General features: G+C 41.9%; 1 non-coding gene across 1 annotated transcript; it reads left to right on the top strand.

Annotated features, from left to right (window-relative positions):
- The first annotated feature begins 6,346 nt into the window (after positions 1-6,346).
- On the top strand, positions 6,347-6,421 carry Trnas-cga (transfer RNA serine (anticodon CGA)). Its single transcript has one exon. It is a non-coding gene; the product is annotated as a tRNA-Ser (tRNA).
- Positions 6,422-8,951: the final 2,530 nt, after the last annotated feature.

The following is an 8,951-nucleotide window of genomic DNA, read 5'->3' on the forward strand; positions in this document are numbered from 1 at the left end:
AACAAATAAAACCTGTTGAAATTAATAATTCAAGGAAACATTAATGGACGGCAGTCTGGACGAGCGTTTCTAGGCGCTTCACTCTGGAACCTTGCGACCGCTACGGTCGCAGGTTCGAATCCTGCCCCGGAAATGGGTGTGTGTGATGTCCTTAGGTTACTTAGGTTTAAGTAGTTCTAGGTTCTAGGGGACTGATGAGCTCCGATGTTAAGTCCCATAGTGCTCAGAGCCATATGAACCATTTTCTGAAAGATTAATGGAATATGTGATCCACGACGCACAGGATCAACCTGGCTAAATAACTCAAACCAGCAGTTTGGGTTCGGCACTGAATCAATGTCCTGAAAAACCATGGACGGACAACAGATCATGCTATCGATCGGCAGTGTTACTGGAGGACGAGGTACTTAAGAGAGGAAGAATGAGAATGCTTAAAAATTACATAAATGCTCACCATTAAATCTAATACTCCACTCATATAATCGCGCTAGCTGCCATTAAAATTAATCTGCACTTGGCATACAGTTAAAATTTTTTTTAACCTAGTGCTCTTAACAGCACTCATGTCACCACTTATTTTGATCAATGTACGTATTTTCTTAGACATCCACCGTACGAGGACGCACTGACAAGTAATGTCGACAGATGTTTTTCTTGAAAACTCGCAAAGCTTTTTAAATAAAACAAACTTCATTAACATTCTACATTGTATTCTTCACGTCTATAAATTTATTTCTCAAGACACTCACCGTCGGAACCAGCAAAATTTCCCCAACTAGATACTATTTTGTTGACACCGTCACAGTATATTGTTTGACTATGTTAACAGAGCCACAACCTTACCTCTGCTTGCACCGCTTGAAACAATTGAAGTGCTCGAAGGTTTTCTTAGTTTTGCACATAGACGAAAATCGAGACTGTGTGTAGGATGATCGACGGCAGTGAACCAAGGACGTCGGCTTGCTGCAGATGCCGCAGCGATCGTGTGTAGTTTGGCACTGCCGTGCTCAAGGAGAGTGTGCTCCACAGGCGGACGAAGTCTTCGAATTCGTTATTTTAGTTTTGTGAGCTCTTTCTCACCCACCAACATAGTCACTCAGATAAGAGAGGTAACTATCCAAAATAAGGATAAACACTTGTTACAAAACGCTCCTTACGCAAAATCGGAGGCCTCTAGGAGCAGAGGGCTGCAGATATCCAAAGTAAAGATGTAGAATGTTACTGATTTCATCAAATAAAACAGACCGAGCTATTATCTTTTCAGCACGCCGTCGTGTTATACGCACGAACATAAAAAAAAATTGTTTCAGAGCAAAGTATGCTGTATTTTTAAGTGAAGATCTTTGTAATGTACATCTGTATTAAACGTTATGCTGGTGATATATGGTGACAATGCGTATTTATATTTACAATGAAGAGAGATTGACCAGTGGCCAATATACAACAAAAACCAAGTTGTCAGATGGATATTAACTGCAATGGATTAGTGGAGAAATACAGGGATGAAGAAGTAGTTCGATTGTCTTGCCGCATGTATGCTGTAGAGCACATCTTCCACCGGACTGCCTTGATGATGCGTGGATGGTAACAGCGTAGCAAATGCCCGGTGTAGAAAAGGTCATGAATTCGTAGACTATATAGTCAGTCAATAGATGGAAAATCCTAGTACACCATCTGAAATGTGGAATTGGTGAAGACAGACAGTCGACCAAAATTATATCGAAATAAATTCATTCTTAACTTGTCTTCAGTTGCGTTAGGTAACACCTCGGTAGCTAACACATCTGCGTTCAGAGAATTTATTTCGAAGTGATTTCGGTCAGCTATCTACCGTCATCAATTCGATGCACAGGACCATGAATACTGTCGAAGTTTGGCATAGCAAACGATACTCAATCAGGCAAAGGTATCTGAACCTACAATTTCTGATCAATATGCTAAAGGAGAATGTAATAAAATCAATACCTGAAATTTAAAAAAATGTAATCCGTCGGTTAGCCTCTTCAGTGAAAGAGGTTAAAAATAAATCTGTGTTGAAAAGGAGTTAAAAGATATTTTACGAATACATGATGACTTGGTGGATTTAAGGAGTTTAAAATTACGTCATTCGTACAAAATGTTCGTAAAATAAGACAGGAAGTAATGTTGTAGAACGGAATATGAAAAAAAAAATATTTTTTGAAACACGGCTATGCACTATGTGCATAGCCAGCCTTAAGCCTAGATAAGATGTGGAGGGGCGTTCTTATTACAAAACAACAGGCAGAGCCTCCCCATTGTCACGGCTTCCTTTGCAGGTCGGAGAAACCGCAGCTAAAATGTATGTGGCCAGAAACACCACGTTGACTCACGGCCGCAGAAGCCCATGACACCCTTCAAGAGGCGGTGAGGCATCTCGTAGAGTAGTTATATGAGAGTGAATTTATTCCTCGCTCCTCATGAGACATCATCAAACTTATTTTCCTGCTTCTGGAGTGTCTACAGCGAGTATGAGGGAATCCCGAAACGTGACATCTTACTTTTGTACTGCTCTTCGTTCCACACCTTCAAGGACGAACTTCTTTTCTGTGGCACTCGAACACTTGTACTTCTTCGATGTCATTTTCACGGCGGATCTATGTACTGTGCTTATGCTTTATTGAGAAAACACGGGAATTTTTCAAAGTGTTTAGGGATGAAACGATTATCTTAATAACCGATAAAACAATTCCAGATATCGAGTATTACGTACCGGCTGGCACTTCATTACGAAATGTTTACGGGGCTGTCTGTTATGACCGTCGCTTCCGTTTATGGAATGTACCGAACACAGGAGGTTTCTTCGGTAAATAGAAGTTCTTACATGGGTCTTGACAACACGATCGAATTACAGAGGTTCAAATAGTGAGACGCGACTGTGTGGAACTGCATAGGCAGATTTCGGTCCCTGGAAATAATTGTAACGCAACTAAGGACTTTATAGCGACACGAACGTCAGCCGGGTAAATAAGTCCCACACTAAGTGGACATCCAGCGGACGCAGGTAAACACTTCCTGTTACACCACGCCACTGCTGCCTCGGTGTAAACATGGAGGACAGCAGGAAGTGCACGACCACTAGCTGGACTCCAGAGCAGGAAACAGCCGGGGTCCCCGGTGGTCTAGTGGTAAGGGGGTCTGGAACGTTCCAGCGCCTCGGCTGGGGCTATTCGCCCCATCCGGGCCGGGGTTCAATCCCCGGCCGGCGCTGGAATTTTCAGACTTCCGAACACTAGCCTCCACCTCTGCCTTGGCATGTGGCGCATGCCGGGCACCCCCGTGGGGTCCGTGCTTCGGGTCCCACGTGGAGCTCACTCCCACACTACAAACTAAACCTGGTTATGCTGGTGCAAGCATTTTAAATTTTAATTCACACACTTTCTTCACCAGACTTCATCTACATATATTTTAAGGTATTTAATATATCTCACTATCAAAAGAAACTGCTTGCTATATTTGTAGGATTACAACTATGAAATAAAACCCTTACAAAAAAAAAAGATTTTGTTTTCCTTCGTGTACTGAATACTGCTGAGGTAAATACCCAAACATGTGCCATTTTCCTGTAGTTAACAGTCAATATTCGAAAAAAAAGGTTATCATACTGTATTTCACTCATTCTCAGTGCTGAAAAAGCAGTAATTATTTCAAAGTCATAAGAAAATACAAAATATGACATCAATAGCAAATCACAAGCCAACGCTGTGTTATTTTTAGTATCATGATAGACTATGTGATAAATAAATCCTGTATAAGAAATCGTTTCGTAACAGTTGACAATATCTTTTAAAAATACTTTTCACTAATTGCATTTTCAAAAATGAACAAAGGCCTTTTTTCTCAAATTATTCTAGTATCAAAATGAGATGTTTGATGTGACACAGGTCACTAAAGAGATAAACTCTTCTTTTGTATGAAAAACGTTATTTCTCGTGGTTTTATGTGAGCTGAATGCTGAATCAAACAGATAACACTTAACGTTAACAAGAGGAATTTCTTGGCGATTTCACTAACACACCCATATATTTGATATAATATTTCGATTAATAGTTATATGACAACCTCTCTGCCTCTACTTTTACATGAAGTATCTTTTGGATCAGAAAAGAAATTATATTACTACCTCTACGAGTTAAGTCTGGTTGAATGAAAGAGATTGTAAAGGCCTTAGCCGAAGATGCAGAATGTTACCTTCTCTGCAAAGCATTTGCCATCAGTAATGAGTGAAACTGTAAAATAGGAAAAAGGGCTGACAAACGCCTATTACTGTTGTACTATTATATCACTAACGTTGCATTGCAAGAAACTTACTTACAGTTCTCGTTGCTGTTCAATATTCTTTAACTCACAATACCATGCGATTATTTTGGTAACATTTAATGTAACAGTAGCCCCATTCCGAGCCACATATCCATTTTTAATGCTTAAAAGTGTGGACAAAACTATTAGTAATACTAAATTACGAAGAGGGAATGATGAATGTAACATGCTGCGTACATTAATGTCGCTCGAGATGTAGTTTGCATTATATGTTACGAGAACAGAATTATTTTGTAATGTGTGAAATACACAAAAATACGGTAACAGACAAACCGAGCAGTGATGCCGTAGTCTGTTTTGTAATAATAGTGTAAAGGAAGAAATAAACAGCAACTAGACATTTAATTCACTCAATTTTCGCGGCCATTTTGCGGTTCATCACTTCGCTTTTACGTGTCGCTAATAGTACCTCACACACTCAGTTGCCTGTAGTGCAGAGCTTCGCTATCAGAGGGCTCTATCAGCATCGGCGAGGACTCACTCTGTCGGCGTTTGCTGCTTGACTGCTCAACCTCTATGCTCGCTGATATGCTGCTAAATCTTCTGAATAAACGAAAAAAATAACACCAACACCAAATATGGCAAATAGTGATAATTGTGAATACTACCGAACCATCTCTTTCATACGTCCTGGCTGAAAATACTGATCCAAAATATTTACAGAGGAATGGAACACATTAGAGGAGACGAGCTAGAGGAAAATCGAACACACTAGCCGCTAGAGATCGGTTGAAGAAATCCAACCCATATTTATAACATCTATAGATGTAGAAAATAACTTTTCACAGTTTTGACCAAAATATACAGTTTGAATTTAAGATGCAACCAGCGATAAAATACAGTGAGCGGCATGTTATCTAGAGCTCTGCCAAAAATAAGCCAGCAGATGTAAGACTTATGAGGAAGCTGGTAGTTGATAGTGGAGGAGGGAGAGAGAGAGTGAGTTTGCATACAGAAAGTTTCACACGTCGTGCGACACACTTATCACGTTTGTAGAGGGGACCTACCTGGGAATCGAAGTCTGGAAACGTCATCCAGCGACGCTACAGAGTATTAAAGTTACAGGCGCTGGAGTCTGTAAAATATGTGTACACAGAGAGATGCAATGAAGATATTAGCAATTTTCTATGATGATGGAGATGGATAAATGTATAAATTTGAGGTTATGTCCCTATAACGGAAAATTGGAAGAGAAGACATTCCTGTTACGTGTGACAGTATGTACCGGTAGTGTTGCAGCTAAGATGTAGGGCAGGAAACTTTCAGAGGTGGTAGTATGGACCGAATGTCCAGTACACATGGGCTGTAAAATGCATACCTTAAGAGCTGTGAGGACTTGTTCATCTTCGCTAGCATAAAACATATCTCCACTGTTGAACAAGTGCTCATAGCGCCTCAGGTATGCATTTTGTAGCCCATGTTTACCGGACATTTTTTTCTTACTTTCATCCATACTACCACCTTTGAAAGTTAGCAGCAACAGTACCAGTACTTGTATTCCGCCGTCAGAGGTATGTAGCTTTCGACTCATTCGTTTCCGGATCACGATACATGATCAAATTGATACATAATCACGGCATCACACTCTACTTACATACATTTGCCGGGGCTGGTGCCTGTATTTTGATGCTCTGTAGCCTCGTTAGATGACGTTTGCATGCATGAGTTACTAGGTAAAATTGCAAGCTCTAGAAATGTGAAACACCTTGTATAAAGAAAGGAACATACGAAACCAACGAGATATTTGGGAAATTAATCGAAGATAAGAAAGAAGAAATAGAAATTGTTTCCAAATCGACCTTTCATTTCGCTGCTGCTGATTTGAAATTTCGTGGCTTTTATTCGCTCTGAAGAGGATCGTTCAAACGATGGTCGAAATGTCGTTATTTTAGATGTTTCACTATTTTATAATGACATGGCCTAGTACCCAAAATGATTTTCCAGAAAGTTTGGAAGGTAGGAGACGGATACTGGCAGAAGTAAAGCTGTGAGCACCGGACGTGAGTCGTGCTTCGGTGGCTCAGTTGGTAGAGCACTTGCCCGCGAAAGGCAAAGGTCCCGAGTTCGAGTCTCGGTCGGGCACACAGTTTTAATCTGCCAGGAAGTTTCAAAATGATTTTCTTCAATTTGTTTGTTGGAATTCTATCGCTTCTCAACGATATTTTCAGAATGATAGTAGTATTTTTTCCTACACCTACCAACTTTAATAGTGCTAGAAATGATGAAAATAGTACCTAATACTTTTTGATATGGAGACAGAGACGGTGCTTGGTTTTAATGATAACAACATAAAGGAAAATTCAGCCATGTTTCTGCGAAGTTGCATTACGCCGAAATTCTGAAATACATCCGTATATTTCGAATGTGGTACAACAGCTGTAGGTAGGAGACGAGGTACTGCAGAAGTAAAGCTGTTTCGATGGGGCGTGATTCGTGTTTGGGTAGCTCAGATGGTAGAGCACTTGCCCATGAAAGGCAAAGGTGCCGAGTTCGAATCTCGGTCCCGCACAGAGTTTTAATCTGCCACGAAGTTTCATATCGGCACACACTCCGCTCTAGAGGGAACTAATTCTGGAAACAGCTGTATAGTAACTGAAGAGATACAGGATGTTCCAAAATCACGTTAAAAACTTCTAGGGAACTGAGTAATGATATTCTGAAGAGGAGCCCATGTATGGAAAGGTATAACCGTGCTACAGCCGTATGAATACACTTTCGCTAATGTGGTATGCAACAGGGTTATAATCACCGGAGGGGAGGGGGGGTTACTTACGTCGGATCGTATGCTGTCATTTGACGGCTGTCTCCTCTCTGACCTGGTTCGAGTCTCGTTCATGTTTCTGTGAGTGTTAGAGGAACATTGCTGAGTACACTTTTGCCGAATACACCGACACGAGTATTCTGTGTGGGGAAGCTCACAGTACTGGAAGAGCTGCTGGTCGCCTTTATCAAGTTAGTAGTCCACAACGTCTGACTCCTCCCCACACGCTTTTCGTTACCATTGCGCAACGTCTTCGAGAAAGGGTGCCTTCACCGTCAGCAGGTGCGTCTGTGGTGCCCTCTGTGGTGCCCCGTGGAGACGCAGCGCACGCGAATTGGAAAATATGTTTATATGGATATGGTGTCTGTTCTTTCGGACATGTCCGAAAGGACGCTACGAATGTAGTGTGTGGTCATACATAGGTGAGAAAGTGGGTCTCGCGGGAGGCGTGCGCGAGATAATTCCTGTAGTCTCACTATCCTCTGTGCCGTCGGTGGCTCAGATGGATAGATCGACTGCCATGTAAGCAGGAGATCCCTGGTTCAAGTTCCGGTCGGGGCACACATTTTCACCTGTCTTCGTTGATATATATCAACGCCCGTCAGCAGCTGAAGGAAATAATATCACACTAATTTCAAATTGGACAAGGCCCTCCTGTAAAAACAGTGTCTCTGAAGACCGATTTCTTTGTTTCTTTGATTATTAACGAGTGAAACTGTAGAACAATAGATGTACTAGATCACATTTACACTGAAATGCCAAAGAAACTAGTATAATAATGCATATTCAAACAGAGAGGTATGTAAACAGGCTTAATATGGTGCTGCGGCCGGCAACGCCTGTGTAAGACGTGTGTCTGGCGCAGTTGTTAGATCGGTTACTGCTGATACAATGGCAGGTTATCAAGATTTAAATGACTTTGAACGTGGTTTTATACTTGGCCCAAGGCCGATGGGACACAGCATCTACGAGGTAGCGATGAAGTGGGGATTTTCCTGTACGACCATTTCACGAGGGCACCCTGAATATCAGCAATCCAGTAAAACAATAAATCTCCAACATCTCTGCGGCCATAAAAAAATCCTGCAAGAATGGAATCTGAAGAGAACCGTTCAACGTGGCGAAAGTGCAACCCTTCCACAAATTACTGAAAATTTCAATGCTTGACCATCAACAAGTATCAGCATGCGAAACATTCAATATATCTACATGGGCTTTCAGAGCCGAAGGCCCACTCGTGTACCCTTGCTGGCTGCACAGCACAAAGCTTTACGCCTCATTTGGGCCTATCTGTACGAACATTGGACTGTTGATGACTCGAAACATATTGCCTGGTTGGACGTGTCTCATTTCAAAATGTATATACAGTATGGAAGTGTATGGGTATGAATACGACATCATGATTCCATGGACCCTGCATGTCAGCTGGAAACTGTTCAAGCTGGTGGAAGCTCTGTGACGTTGTAGAGCGTGCGCATTCGGAGTGATGTGGGATCCCTGATAAGTCTAGATACATCCTGTCTAATCACCTGCATCCATTCGTGTCCATTGTGGATTCCGACGGAAGTGGGTAATTCCAGCAGGACATTGGAGCGGCCCACACAACCACAGTTGCTACAGAGTGGCTGTAAGAACACTCTTCCGAGCTTAAACACTTTCGCTGGCCACCAAACTCCCCAAACATACTGTACGTTTCTAGTAAATTTTATAGCATTAACTAGGATTTCTGGAATGCCTTGCAACGTGTTGATCAGAGGAGATCTCTGATCCCTCTTACTGTTACGGATTTATGGGCAGCTCTGCAGGTTCCATGGTGTCAGTTCCCTGCTGCGCGACTTCAGCCATCAGTAGA

Source organism: Schistocerca gregaria, unplaced genomic scaffold (assembly GCF_023897955.1).
Source record: "Schistocerca gregaria isolate iqSchGreg1 unplaced genomic scaffold, iqSchGreg1.2 ptg000526l, whole genome shotgun sequence".
NCBI classification, from domain to species: domain Eukaryota; kingdom Metazoa; phylum Arthropoda; class Insecta; order Orthoptera; family Acrididae; genus Schistocerca; species Schistocerca gregaria.